The following is a 14,398-nucleotide window of genomic DNA, read 5'->3' as shown; positions in this document are numbered from 1 at the left end:
TTAGTTTTCACATTCAGGAGAGGTGATAAATATTTTTGTATATAATCACATGAAATATATTGTTGTGCCTAACAAAGTACAAAGAAGTACACTTTAGGCCTTTTTTTTAGTAGGTTGTCAACCAGTTTGAAAACACCTTTAATTAGTCTAATAACAATCAAATTTGAAGATCTGACCAGATATAAATGATTATTGCACATTATTGCTCTTTGAAATATGCCATTAAAAAAGCCTAAGTAATAGTTTTCAATCTTTAACCACTTAACCCCCGGACCATGTTGCTGGTCGAAAGACCAGAGCACTTTTTGCGATTTGGCACTGCGTCGCTTTAACGGACAATTGCGCGGTCGTGCGACGTGGCTCCCAAACAAAATTGGCGTCCTTTTTTTCCCACAAATAGAGCTTTCTTTTGGTGGTATTTGATCACCTCTGTGGTTTTCAGTTTTTGCGCTATAAACAACAAACGGAGCGACAATTTTGAAAAAAATATATATTTTTAACTTTTTGCTATAATAAATATCCCCCAAAAATATATAAAAAAAAATTTCCTCAGTTTAGGCTGATACGCATGTATAAACAAAAAGAGAAAATGCGCCAAACTAAGTGCAGTAAGTGGGTATTTAATTCAAATAATTTGTACAAAATAAGAATGGCTACTCACAAAACCAGTGATAACACAGGCATGTTAAGGAAAAACAGCTGGTCCGGTGTCACAACATGTCATCAACAGTTACAACAGGCTGGTCTCATATCCTGGTCCCCTGGGCGATGGAAATGGAGGTCCAAGGTGTTCAGGAGCCTTTGGGGAACCCCAGAGAGTACAGGAGCCGTGGATGCTGTTTCAAAAGCGGTGTGTGTTCCAGCGTGGAACGCAACGTATCGCTGTACGACCGGAAGTGACGTAGGGACTCCGGGCAGCCAATGGGATGACGCGTTTCTCAGCCTCATCCCATTGGCTGCCCGGAGTCCCTACGTCACTTCCGGTCGTACGGCCATACGTTGCGTTCCACGCTGGAACGCACGCCGCTTTTGAAACAGCATCCACGGCTCCTGTACTCTCTGGGGTTCCCCAAAGGCTCCTGAACACCTTGGACCTCCATTTCCATCGCCCAGGATATGAGACCAGCCTGTTGTAACTGTTGATGACATGTTGTGACACCGGACCAGCCGTTTTTCCTTAACATGCCTGTGTTATCACTGGTTTTGTGAGTAGCCATTCTTATTGTGTACAAATTATTTGAATTAAATACCCACTTACTGCACTTAGTTTGGCGCATTTTCTCTTTTTGTTTATACATATCTTTCAGAGTCCGCTTCTGCTTCAGGATTTTGCTGCCGCTAAAGTGCTATTGGACTATTGATTTATTCATTTTTAAGTTATTGACATGGACCTTATGATACGTTTACTTTTCGATTATTGACTGTGCTCTCCTGGATATGCGCCATCTACCTATATGTATTAGGCCGATACGTATTCTTCTACATATTTTAAAAAATCGCAATAAACGTTTATTGATTGGTTTGCGTAAAACTTATAGAGTTTACAAAATAGGGGGTAGTTTTATGGCATTTTTATTAATATTTTTTTTTACTAGTAATGGCAGTGATCAGCAATTTTTGTTCGGTGCTGCGACATCATGGCGGACACTTCGGACACTTTTGACACATTTTTGGGACCATTGCCATTTTTATAGCGATCAGTGCTATAAAAATGCATTGGATTACTATAGAAATGCCACTGGCAGGGAAGGGGTTAACACTAGGGGGCGGGGAAAGGGTTAAGTATGTTCCCTGGGTGTGTTCTAACTGTAGGGGGGGTGGTAATCGCACGCGTCTCGGGATCAGGGAAGAGTGGGGGGTGCACACGCCCCTAGTGGCCGCTTCACGAGGTGACGTATAGCTACGTGCTCTCGCGCAGGGGAGCCGACCTCCCGCCGTATAACTGCAGCGGCTGGTCGGCAAGTAGTTAAACTTGTTTTAATCTATTATCCAGAAATATTAGCGCAACCTCATGAAATAAATGCTTAGTCAAATATGAAAAAAGTCAGAAAATAAAACAATTTTCAAAAACAATATATATATATATGTATCTGAATTTAAAATGATCAACCATGACATTATCAACTCCCATCATAACCTGTTGAGGAATGGACTCCACTAGACCTCTGAAGGTATGCTGAGGTATGATGAGGTAGTCGCAAGTAGCAGATCTTTTAAAGTCCTGTAATTTGCAAGGTGACGATTTGATTGAGATCTGGAAAATTTGTAGTCCACACCATGAACTTGTTGCTTTGTTCCTCAAACCATTCTTAAATTAATTAGACAAGGTCACTGTCTTCTACTGCATCTTGGTCCAAATATTATTCTCACATGCCCATCGAAGGCACTTTTGGCTGTGGACATGGGTCAGCATGAGCATCCTGACCGTCCTGACTGTCCTGTGGCTACACAGCCACATACAAACAAACTGTGCCACACTGTGTATACCGAGAATAGAGCTGCACGATTAATCGCGGAGAGAATCGCAATTTCGATTCTCCGCGCCTGCGATCCCCCCGTGGGATGACCCGCGATTCTTCGGTGTTCACCGCTGGTTCCACGTAACCAGCGTGGAACGCAAATGCCGCCGACATCGAAACCGACGTCAGCAGCCTGCGCCGCTGGATAGATTCCTTTAGCTTCTCTCACAACAATAGTTTGTATCCATGCACAACCCAGTGGTTGCCGGCGGTACTGCTTCTGATGTATTAAACCTTCTCACAGTTCTGTACAACTGTGTGTATCCATGCGCCACCCAATGGTTGCCGACAGTACTGCTTCTGATCTATAAAAAAAAAAGAGACCAGTGATCGGTCTATAATGTTAAAGACCATATAACTCCTATGAAAAAAATCAGAATCAAAGTTTTATTCTGCTTTTTTCATAGGAGTTATATGATCTTTAACATTATAGACATATCACTGGTCTCTTTTTTTTATATATTCATATTTTCAGATAAATCACAGTTTTTTTTATTATTTTTTTTTTTTTTTTGGGGGGGGGGGGGGGGTTCTGGAATTACATTTTTGAGAATCGTGAGAGAATCGTGATCTTTTGTCTAAGCAAAAGAATCGTGATTCTCATTTTGACCAGAATCGTGCAGCCCTAACCGACACCTTTCTATCTTCTATTGGATTGGACTACACAGAACAGCCTTCACTCACCCTGTGCATCAGTGAGCGTTGGCCACCCATGACTGTCGCCAGTTCACCGGTTTTCCTTCCTTGGACCACCGCAGACCAGAAACATCCCGTAAGAGCTTCAGTTTTGGAGTTTCTCTGAACAGTCATCTAGCCATTACAATTTGGCCCTTGTAAAAGTTGCTCAAATCCTAACTCTTGCCCATTTCTTTCAGCTTTCAACACAGCAACTTTAGGGACAACATGTTAACTTGCTGCCTAATTGCTTTTAAATGTCATTCTAACAAGATAATCAATGTTATTCACTTCACCTGTCAGTGGTCATAATGTTATGGCTATCGGTGTACAAAGTACTTTATAAAACATACAGAGCAATGGTGACTGTATGCATTAATAGATAGTAATTTAGAATGTAATAAAATGCATTATTACAAAGAGCAGTGACACACAGATCAAAGCAGAGACACAAAGAACTGGTCACACAAGCATTATATATATATATATACAGTAAAACCTTGGTTTGAGAGAGTTTTGAAAGGCAAGCAACATTTTTTAACATATTTTGACTTGATATACAAGCGATGTCTTGATATAAGAGTAGCGTCATGTCACAACTGAGCATAAAGTAGTAGACAGGTGCCTCTAAGTGTAGCAATATGGTTACATTTAATGAGGGTACAACATTTAGAAACTCACATGGTTGATGATTAAAACAGGAACATCCAAGTATGCAGGCATCCAGGCTAAAGCAGTCCACATAGACCATCCTCTGTACCACCATTGATGTCGCCCCTTCCATGAGCGGTTCAAGCCTTCGCTTTTAGATCACTCTACTGCAGGGTAGTCTTCCCGGTCACGATTGCAGACTGACAGCGGTGAGGACGATGGTCTATGTCAGGGGTCTCCAAACTATGGCCCTCCAGTTGTTCAGGAAATACAATTACCATCATGCCTAGTCATGTCTGAGAATGTCAGAGTTTGACAATGCCTCATGGAACGTGTAGTTCCGCAAAAGCTGGAGGGCCATAGTTTGGAGATGCCTGGTCTATGTGGATCGCTTTACCCCGGATCCCTGCATACTTACATGTGCCTCTTTTAGTCATCAGCCATGTGACTTGCTAAATGTTGTACCTTCATTAAATACAACCATATTGCTCCACTTAGAGGTGCCGCTCTTCTCTTTTAAACATTGTTCTAAAGAAATAGGGCTTTTAGGTCCCCAAAACCAAAAAGACCAAAGGGGGAGGGCAATTGGACCATTGCGGTACAAAAATGAGTAGGTAAACTACTTATTGAAGGAACATAAGCAAACACCGCAAATACACAGCAAGAATCATAAACAGCCGACGCGTTTCACACTTAGTGCTTATTCATGGCCTAAGTACAACTAAAACATCCACAAAATAAATAATGCTAGCGAAAAACATGTGACCAGAATTAGCCACTGGTAGAGGAGAGTCAGTCCTACAGCTGTGGCAAAATCAAAGTGCACTTGTGTGAATAAAAGAAAGCAATGATATTCAAAAAATCAGGTACAAGTAAATCACATATCACTGAAATAATAAACAGGGAAAAAGTAAAACAAAATCCCCACAACATGATGCTGACACCACCATGTTTAAGGGTGGGGATGGTGTGTTCAGAGTGATGTGCTCAAAAAGATAAGTACATAAATGAAAAAATATAAGTTTTATTAATATAACATCAAATAAAAACACAAACAACAATATACAATATAAAAGAATGTCGTGACAAACCATACAAGTCACCGAAACTAATAATCCCCTTGAGGGGAAAAATCGCGGTAAAGGTAGGAGTCACAGGGGAGGTCTCTACTAGTTTTGCGGCCAATACTGCTTCATCAGGAGAAGTTCTGAAATTAATTGACATGCAATCAGTGGCTGTAAAAGGTTGAACAAGCAAAAACAAAATCAGAGTTGAACCTAACAGCAAAATGATACAGTATAAACATTGGGGAACAAGGGGTATGCTGCTTCCCTGAGAGAATCAAAACAGCTCAAGAACGACCAAGGGGGAGTCCCCCGTTAAAAAAAAAATGTGGCTATTTAATTTACTCATGGCTACTCTTAAAATCTAGTTGATAGGTCCATCTCCACATACGTCCCCCTTGGCCGCCACGGGAGACTCCCCCTTGGTGGCTCTCGGTGCTTGAGTGACGGGATTCTTTTAGGTAAGCAGTATACCCCTTGTTCCCCAATGTTTATACTGTATAATTTTGCTGTTAGGTTCAACTGTATGATTTTTTTTTTTTTTTAGTTGCAAGTCTAGTAGTTTAATTGGTCACAGCAAATTTTGCACAAATATAATTCATCTTTCTTTTTTACTTCTTTTTTTTTATAATGTTTTTATTTTAAAGTAATAGATTACAACAGTTACAGTATGTCAGATGACAACAACTTAGAATGAGATACAGCATTGAAATACAGATAAATGCAATAATAATTGTACTGTTGTAGGAGTTTAAGTATTATACAGATAATTGTATGATTTTTTATTCTTGTTCAACCTTTTACAGCCACGGATTGCATGTCAATTAATTTCAGATCTTCTCCTGACAAAGTGGCATTGCCCGCAAAACTAGCAGAGACCTCCCCCGTGACTCCTACCTTTAGGGAGATTTTTCCCCTCAATGGGATTTTTAGTTTTGTGACTTGTCACAACATTCTTTTATATTGTATATTGATGTTTGTGTTATTTTTATGTCATATTAATAAAAAAAAATCATTTAAGTACTTACCTTTTTGAGTTTACCTACTCATGTTTGTACTGAAATAGTCCAATTGCCCTCCCCCTTTGGTACGTTTTGGTTTTGGGGACCTAAAAGCCCTATTTCTAGTCAACATAGATGTTTTTGGATGATGGTACTATTACCAACAAGATTATGTTTCCTTTACTAAGAGGCTAAAAGTTAATTCCTATGTTATAAAGAAACACATGTTTATACTAGACCATTCAGATTTTTAAGCCCTAATAAGAATAGTTTGCCTTATCTTCCTTCTTCCAATTAGATAATTTCCTACTTCCCATCTTCAACTCCCACAGATAGCTAAATCACACAAAATACATCACTAAACAAATAAAAAAACAAAACAAAATTAATAAATAAAATAATATTTAAATAAAACTACCAGAAATAGCTACTCAAACCGCTCAACCCAACTCTGAACCAGCTCCACATCCTACCGCCCACCCATATATAGATTCCGTAGTTCAAGGGATTCTCTTAGCACCTTCTAAGAGAGACAAATTTGGCAACATTGTTCATAAGTATCCAATTCCTTTGACAGAAGAGTCTCCATCCTCTCAATATGGTCCATCTCTGAAACCCACTCAATCAAAGATGGAGCATACGCCAACTGCCATTTGCACGGAATAACCGCTCTTGCAGCTGTCAACCAATGTTTCAAAAGGCATTTTTTGTATGATTTTATACAAGCCAGGTAAGATGGATAGCAATTTGTGGTGTGTTGGGAATAGTTACCCCAGTAGCACGAGTATGAAGCTGGAGTATCATATTCCCAAAAATGATGTACAGAAGGACATTCCCACCAAATATATGCAAAAGCGAACCCTTAGCAGAATGACAGCGCCAACAAAAGGTATGAGACATTTGGATATGTCCAGTGGAGCAACAACAAGCATCTATACCAACGAGAAAGAAGCTTGAAATTTGTCTCATGTGCCTTAGTTGCTAATGACATACAAGCATCTATACCAACGAGAAAGAAGCTTGAAATTTGTCTCATATGCCTTAGTTGCTAATGACATACTATGTGTAAGGAAAAATGCTTTTTTCCATTCCTCTGATTTAATTTGGACACTCAAATCCATATTCCACTTATTTGTAAACTCCGGGAGACATGGATGGAGTCTAAGAATATGAACCCTATACACTGCAGACCGAATGTGCTCTGATACGATTTATTGTAACAGAAGAGACTCAAAAGGTATCTGCAGATACCTGGAAAAAGCCTCTTAAGGGGGGAGGGGGCGAGCAGGCAAGTCAGCACACTCTCTACTTTGCAGATAGAGAAAGGAGCTGTGTGTTAGTGGGCATCCTGACACTCCTGCTCGCCCCCTCCCCCCTCAAAAGGCTTTCTCCACATCAGGGAGAAAACCTTGCATTACTGTGTGTAGTTACAGACAGAAGAATGGGAAGTGAGGATTTCTCAGAAGAAATAAGGACATTTAAAAGCAAAATCAAAGGATGAGGTAAGTGAAGGGCTGCACTAAGGTAAATTAAGCTATTTAGGGAAAACATTTTTTTACCTTTACAACCCCTTTAAGTTTCTATTTTTTCCATGGGACAGGAAGTGAAGGGAAATCACCCCAACGAGATACAGATAACAAAAAATAACCTGACCGGAGATGTAACTGTCTTACTCCAAGTAGCCAATTCACAACATGAAACATTGTTGCAAAAACTAAGATAATGTACCTTGATTAGCCATTCATACAAGATAAATTTATTTTGGCACTAAAACGTTTATGGTTCATTTTAGTTTTCTGGGTCAAAGCCAAAGTTTAGATTATTTTTTTAAATCAGCACAAGGGATTGTACTTACACTTAATGAGATGTTTTCCTTGTGCTGGTGGCTGCTTTCTAAAACTGGCCCTATACAAATTGAAATTCAGCTGGTTCAGCAGGGACCAGCCAAATTTGGATCCATCTATGGCCTTTCCTGCTCAAGATTACTAGACGGGCTTCTCCTAAAACGGGGCTGTTGTAATATTTCTATCAGCGCATGCAGGCAACCATCTGCGGTTTGATCAGTGTGTTCTGACAGCAGAGTCATCCCGCTGTCAGACTACAATAGCGCAGCGGGGAGGATTTCCCAATACACATAAATATGTGGATGACGCAATACACTCCTTATGTTAGATCAGTCCTCTGGCAGATTTAAAAAAAAAAACAGAATAATGTATGGTCAGCTTTAGTTGGCTTCAGTCTTCTCCCCCACTGCATTAATCTTTCAGTGCTGGAAAGGTAAATACAGCACCTCAATCTATCATAAGCACTTGTCAAGAATCTAGACTACAGTGCCTTGAAAAAGTATTCATACTCCTTTAAATTTTCCACATTTTGTCCTGTTACCACAAAAAATGTAAATGTAATTTATTGGGATTTTATGTGACACAAAGTGGCACAAAATTGTGAAGTGGAAAGAAAATGATAAATGGTTTTCAATTTTTGTTTACAAATAAATATCTGAAAAGTGTGGCGTGCATTTGTCCCTGCTGAAGAAAAGCATCCCCACAACATGGAAAGTGGCAAAAGACGGATGGACGGCCGCACACCAATGAACTCTTGAGTTGTTTTTATTGAAGGAACATAAGCAAACACCGCAAATACACAGCAAGAATCATAAACAGCCGACGCGTTTCACACTTAGAGCTTATTCATGGCCTAAGTACAACTAAAACATCCACAAAATAAATAATGCTAGCAAAAAACATGTGACCAGAATTAGCCACTGGTAGAGGAGAGTCAGTCCTACAGCTGTGGCAAAATCAAAGTGCACTTGTGTGAATAAAAGAAAGCAATGATATTCAAAAAATCAGGTACAAGTAAATCACATATCACTGAAATAATAAACAGGGCAAAAGTAAAACAAAATCCCCACAACATGATGCTGACACCACCATGTTTAAGGGTGGGGATGGTGTGTTCAGAGTGATGTGCAGCGTTAGTTTTCTGCCACATATAGCATTTTTCTTTTAGGCCAAAACATAAAATTTTGGTCTCATCTGACCACCTTATTCCACATGTTTGCTGTGTCCCCTACATGGCTTCTTGCAAACTGCAAATGGGACTTATGCCACGTACACATGATCAGAAATTCCAACAACAAAATGTTTGATTTGAGCTTTCTGTTGGAAATTCCGATCGTGTGTAGGCTCCATCGGACATTTGCTGTCGGAGTTTCCAACAAGAAAAATTTGAGAGCTGGTTCTCAATTTTTTTGTCAGCAAAAGTCGGAAATTCCGATCGTCTGTATGCAATTCCGAAGGAAAAAAATCATACACATGCTCAGAATCAATTTGACGCATGCTCGGAATCATTGAACTTAATTTTTCTTGGCTCGTCGCAGTTTGAGCCAAAATTCCATCGAAAAAAATCCACGGTTTTGTTGTCGGAATTTCCGATCATGTGTACGTGGCATAATTATGCCCCTTTTTTTTTTTTTTTTTTTTAACAACGGCTTTCTTCTTGACACTCTAACAAACGCTAAATTTGTGGAGTGCACGACGAATGCCTTGTTTCCACTGAACGAAACGGTTCGGGTCAGTAGATTTGGAACGGACCGGTCTATTCTCGTGAGCGTTTCCACTGCAAATCGAACCGTCGGGACCATACAGGATTTAGAAAAAATGCCTAGCACGTCCACCAATCAGTGGAATGTATTGCATCTCCGCCCGTTCCATTTTCTATGGCCCCACATCTGAAGCAGGACCCAGAATGGTCCGGTACGGTTCGGTTTTATGGCACACTTTCATAATGGAAACACCCAAAATAGCGTACCATACCGAACCGATCCGCTCAGTGGAAACGAGGCATAATAGTTGTCCTGTGGACAGATTCTCCCACCTGAGCTGTGGATCTCTGCAGCTCCTCCAGAGTTACCATGGGCCTCCTGATTAATGCTCAGTTTAGATGGAAGGGCCATGTCTTGGTAGGTTTGCAGTTGTGCTCCTTGAGATGTTCAAAGCTTGGGATATTTTTTTTAAACTTAACCCTGCTTTAAACTTATCCACAACTTTATCCTCTACTTGTCTGGTTTATTCCTTGGCTTTCACGATGCGGTTTGTTCACCAAGGTTCTCTAACAAACCTCTGAAGGCTTCACAGAACAGCTGTATTTTTTTCTAAGATTGAATTACACACAGGTAGACTTTTTAATAATTAGGTGACTTCTAAAAGCAATTGGTTCCACTAAATGTACAAGTGAATGTGAGGGACTACATCACTAATGGAGCAAGGGAGAGGAGGTGAAATGCTTATGGGTAGAGCTACAAAGGGAGAAAACTAAGGGGTAATACTGGGAGTATGCTATAGGCCCCGCAGAATGAGGGGGAGGCGGACCTCCTATCACAGTTTGGATTAGCTGTAAGGATAGGAAGTGTCATAATGGGGGATTGTAATTATCCAGACATAAACTGGGTGGAAGGAACCACGCATTCATCGAAAGCTCGCCATTTCCTAAATGTCTTGCAGGAAAATTTCATGGGTCAGATGGTAATGGCACCAACAAGAAACAAACAATGCGTTACTAGACTAAAATGCTAATTAATAACAATACAGACCCAATCACGGATGTGGAAATACAGCGAAAATTAGGACACAGCGATTATAGGTCAGTTGGTTTCAGTATAAATCACACAAATGGGAAACATAAGGGGAATACAAAAACACTGGATTTCAAATGAAACAACTTCCCTAAACTATGATCCTTGCTAGAACATACTAAATAGAATAAAATCTTAGGAACAAAGAACACGGAGGAAAAATGGGTATGCTTTAAAAGCATATTAAATAAGGGTATTAGCCAGTGCATCCCAATGGGAAATCAATTTAAAAGAGCTAATAAAGTAAAGGAGAAGGCCTTCAAAAACTACAAGGCTGAAGGATCATGAGCAGCATTCCAACTTACAAAGAATGCAATCAGAAATGTAAGGGTGCAATCAGGGCAGCTAAGATAGAACACGAAAGGCACATAGCAGAGGAGAGTAAAAAAATCCCAAGAAATTCTTTAAGTAAATAAATAGTAAGAAAGGGAGGTCAGATCATATTGGTCCCATAAAGAATGATGAAGGGAATCTGGTTAGTAAGGATGGAGAGATGGCGAAGGTATTAAGGTATTGAATTTATTATTCTCCTTATTCTTCACAAAGGAATCGGAGGGCTTCAGTAACTAAAACTGAAATGTTTATCCTTATGACACGTCACAGAAGGCACCCTCATGGCTAACAGAGGATAGAATGAGAAATAGAATTGGAAAACTTAAAAAGTCACCGGAACCAGATGGCTTGCACCCAAGGGTCTATAGCTGCAACTAACGATTATTTCCATGGCCGATTATTGGTCGATTATTGTTTCGACTAATCGATTAATCGGATAATAGCCTTAAAAAAAATAATAATAATAATTGCATTTTTTTTTTGGGGGCCAATTTGTTGTTGGGCAGATTACAAAACACAAATTGCCGCAAAAACACATTACATGCTTTTCTGCATCTTCTCCATTGAAGTATATTGAACCAAAAAAAAAAAAAATGGCACCGTTTTGTGTTAAAAAGTCCTTGCCTATTCCAAATATGCAGCAGCTGAGAAAAAAATCATGGATGTGAACGTGTCCCATAGGAAAACATGTAAATTAACTGTAGTGTGTTTCTGCAAAAAGCACCTGTGACCCCAGGCCTGAGATGTTTAGTAACATAATGGGGTTAAAAAAAATAAAATAAATAAGCACAAAGAGCAAATAATCGCTACTGTAAGAGCCGGTTCACACTGGGGCGACATGCCATCCGACTTCATGTCGCCTCAAGTCGTCCCAAGTCGCGCTGTAGAGAAAAACAATGGAAGTGAATGGGAGCGGTGTTAATACACACGACTCAAGGCGATCCGACTTCAGAAAAGGTTCCTGTACTACTTCAATCCGACTTGTAGGCGATTTGTACCCATTAATTTCAATTAAAGTCGCCTCAGAAGTCGGATTACTGCCTTAACTGAAGCGACTTTCCAGGAAGATAACATACATTTCTCAGGCAAACCTCTCCTGCTCCCCTCCCTCCCCCTCCCTCTCCCAGAGCTGATTGTTGTTTTATTGGCCACTGGAAAGTCTCCTGTCCTGGAGACAACTTCAAGTTGTGTTGTAAATCGCCCCAGATCGCCCTGTGGTTCATGTTCAAGTCGTGTCGGAGTCGCCTCTGAAAGTCGCGCTGGAAGTCGTGTCGCTCTAGTGTGAACCGACTCTAAGGGGTTAATTTTTTTACTGTGGGACAGTGAAAGTAATATTTACAGTAGCGATTTGCTTTTTTGTACTATAAAGGGCTAATTTTAGTTGTTTAACCTTATTATGTTACTAGCCGATTAATCGATTATGAAAATTGTAATCGATTAATTTCATAATCGATTAGTTGTCGATTAATCGATTAGTTGTTTCGGCCCTACAAGGGTCCTTAAGGAACTCAGTCAAGTAATTGCAAGACCACTGGTACTAATTTTTACAAACATTCTACTGACTGGAATTGTACCAGCAGATTGGAGAAAAGCCAATGTAGCACCAATATTTAAAAAAAATATGATTTTTATGACAGCTTCAATGTAAAATACTTTTCTTGGAGTATACCATGGGACACAGAGCCTCTATTCATTACATAGTGGGTTGCATGGTCACCAGAGGTGATTGGACACTGGCACAACCAATGAAGACAAGTTCCCCTCTATATAACCCCTCCCATAAGGGAAGTACCTCAGTCTTTGTAGCAAAGCAGTAAGGTTCCCATAAAAAGTGGGGGACCTCTGTGTCCTGTGGTGTACACCAAGAAAAAGATTTTACAGGTAAGCCGTTATAAAAATCCTATTTTCTTTATCGTACACCATGGGACACAGAGCCTCTATTCATTACATTGTGGGATGTCCCAGAGCAATGCTCAATGAAGGGTGGGAGACACAGATCAAGCAGGCCGCTAATGGACAAGAAGCCCTATACTGCTGCCTGCAGCATGCTACGCCCAAAAGCGGAATCCTCATTTCCTTTTACATCTATTTGATAGAATTTGGTAAACGTATGGACTGAAGACCAAGTCACAGCTTTACAGATCTGAGCCATGGAAGCCTGGTGATGCACTGCCCATGAAGCACTTATTGCCCTGGTAGAGTAAACCTTAACAGAAAAAGGAGGAATCTTGCTCCTTAAACCATAAGCTTGAATAATTACTTGTCGAATCCACCTAGAAATGGTGGATTTTGATGCCGCTTGGCCCTTCCTTGGACCATCTGGCAAAATAAACAGAACATCTGTTTTGCGTATCTGAGCAGTTGCCTGCAGATACACTTTTACTGCTCTCACTACATCTAGGGAGTGCAATAACGTTTCCCCCGCTGTCCGTGGATCAGGAAAAAAGGAAGGCAAAACAATGTCTTGATTTAAATGAAACGCCAACACCACCTTTGGTAAAAAGGTAGGATGGGGACATAATACAATTTTGTCTCTGTGACAAATTAAATAAGGCTCTTACCAGAAAGAGTTGCCAACTTTGATACTCTCCTAGCAAAAGAGATAGCAATCAAAAAGGCCAATTTCCAACTCAAAAGAATCAAAGGAATGTGGCGAATAGGTTCAAAAGGTTGCTTTTGCAAGACTGACAAAACTAAGTTCAAATCCCAGGGACATAAGGGAGATTTGACTGGCGGATTTATCAGTAGTATTCCCTGAATCAATGCCCGGGCTAGGGAATGAGATGCCAACGGTCTCTTAAAAAAGATTGATAGAGCCGATATTTGACCCTTGATGGTACTCAGGGCTAATATCATATCCACTCCTAATTGGCAAAAGGCGAGAATCCTACTTCTAGCATACTTTGAGGATTTCACCCTCTGGATTCACACCAGGAAACATACGCCTTCCAGACTCTGTAGTAGATTATCCTGGAGGCTGGCTTTCTAGCATTAATGAGTGTAGAAATAACAGGACCAGAGAGCCCTCGTTTAGCCTTAAGCCCCATCAAATTTAGCCTTTGTAAGGAAGGATGGAACACTGGACCCTGTGACAGTAGGTCGTGACTTAGTGAAAGCACCCAAGCTCTTCCTACCGCCATCTTTATGATCTTGGCGTACCAAGACCTCCTGGGACAATTTGGAACCACTAGGAGTACTGATATTCCCTCCTTCTTGATCATGCACAGTAATCTCTGTAAGAGAGGGATCGGGGGAATGCATAGATCAGTGAAAACTGATTCGAAGGAATAATCAGAGCATTCGTTCCGTAGGCCAGCGGATCTCTCGTCCTGGACACAAAGTTGTCCAACTTCCTGTTGAACCTGGAAGCTAGCAGGTCTACATCCGGGGTCCCCCATCTCTGGTATATTGCCTGAAAGACATCAGGGTGGAGAGACCACTCTCCTGGTGACAGTTACTGGTGACTTAGATAGTCCGCTTGCCAGTTTTCTACCCCTGGAATGAAGATTGCAGAAAGAC

At 40.5% G+C, this 14,398-nt stretch overlaps 1 protein-coding gene across 20 annotated transcripts in view; it reads right to left on the bottom strand.

Annotated features, from left to right (window-relative positions):
- Positions 1–14,398, bottom strand: part of GPHN (gephyrin) — a 780,484-nt gene that overhangs the window by 588,388 nt on the left and 177,698 nt on the right. The gene's annotated exons all lie outside the window — the stretch shown is intronic.

This window comes from Rana temporaria, chromosome 13 (genome assembly GCF_905171775.1).
Source record: "Rana temporaria chromosome 13, aRanTem1.1, whole genome shotgun sequence".
NCBI lineage: Eukaryota > Metazoa > Chordata > Amphibia > Anura > Ranidae > Rana > Rana temporaria.
The sequence above is the reverse complement of the archived record's forward strand: the minus strand, read 5'-3'. Positions and strand labels throughout refer to the sequence as shown.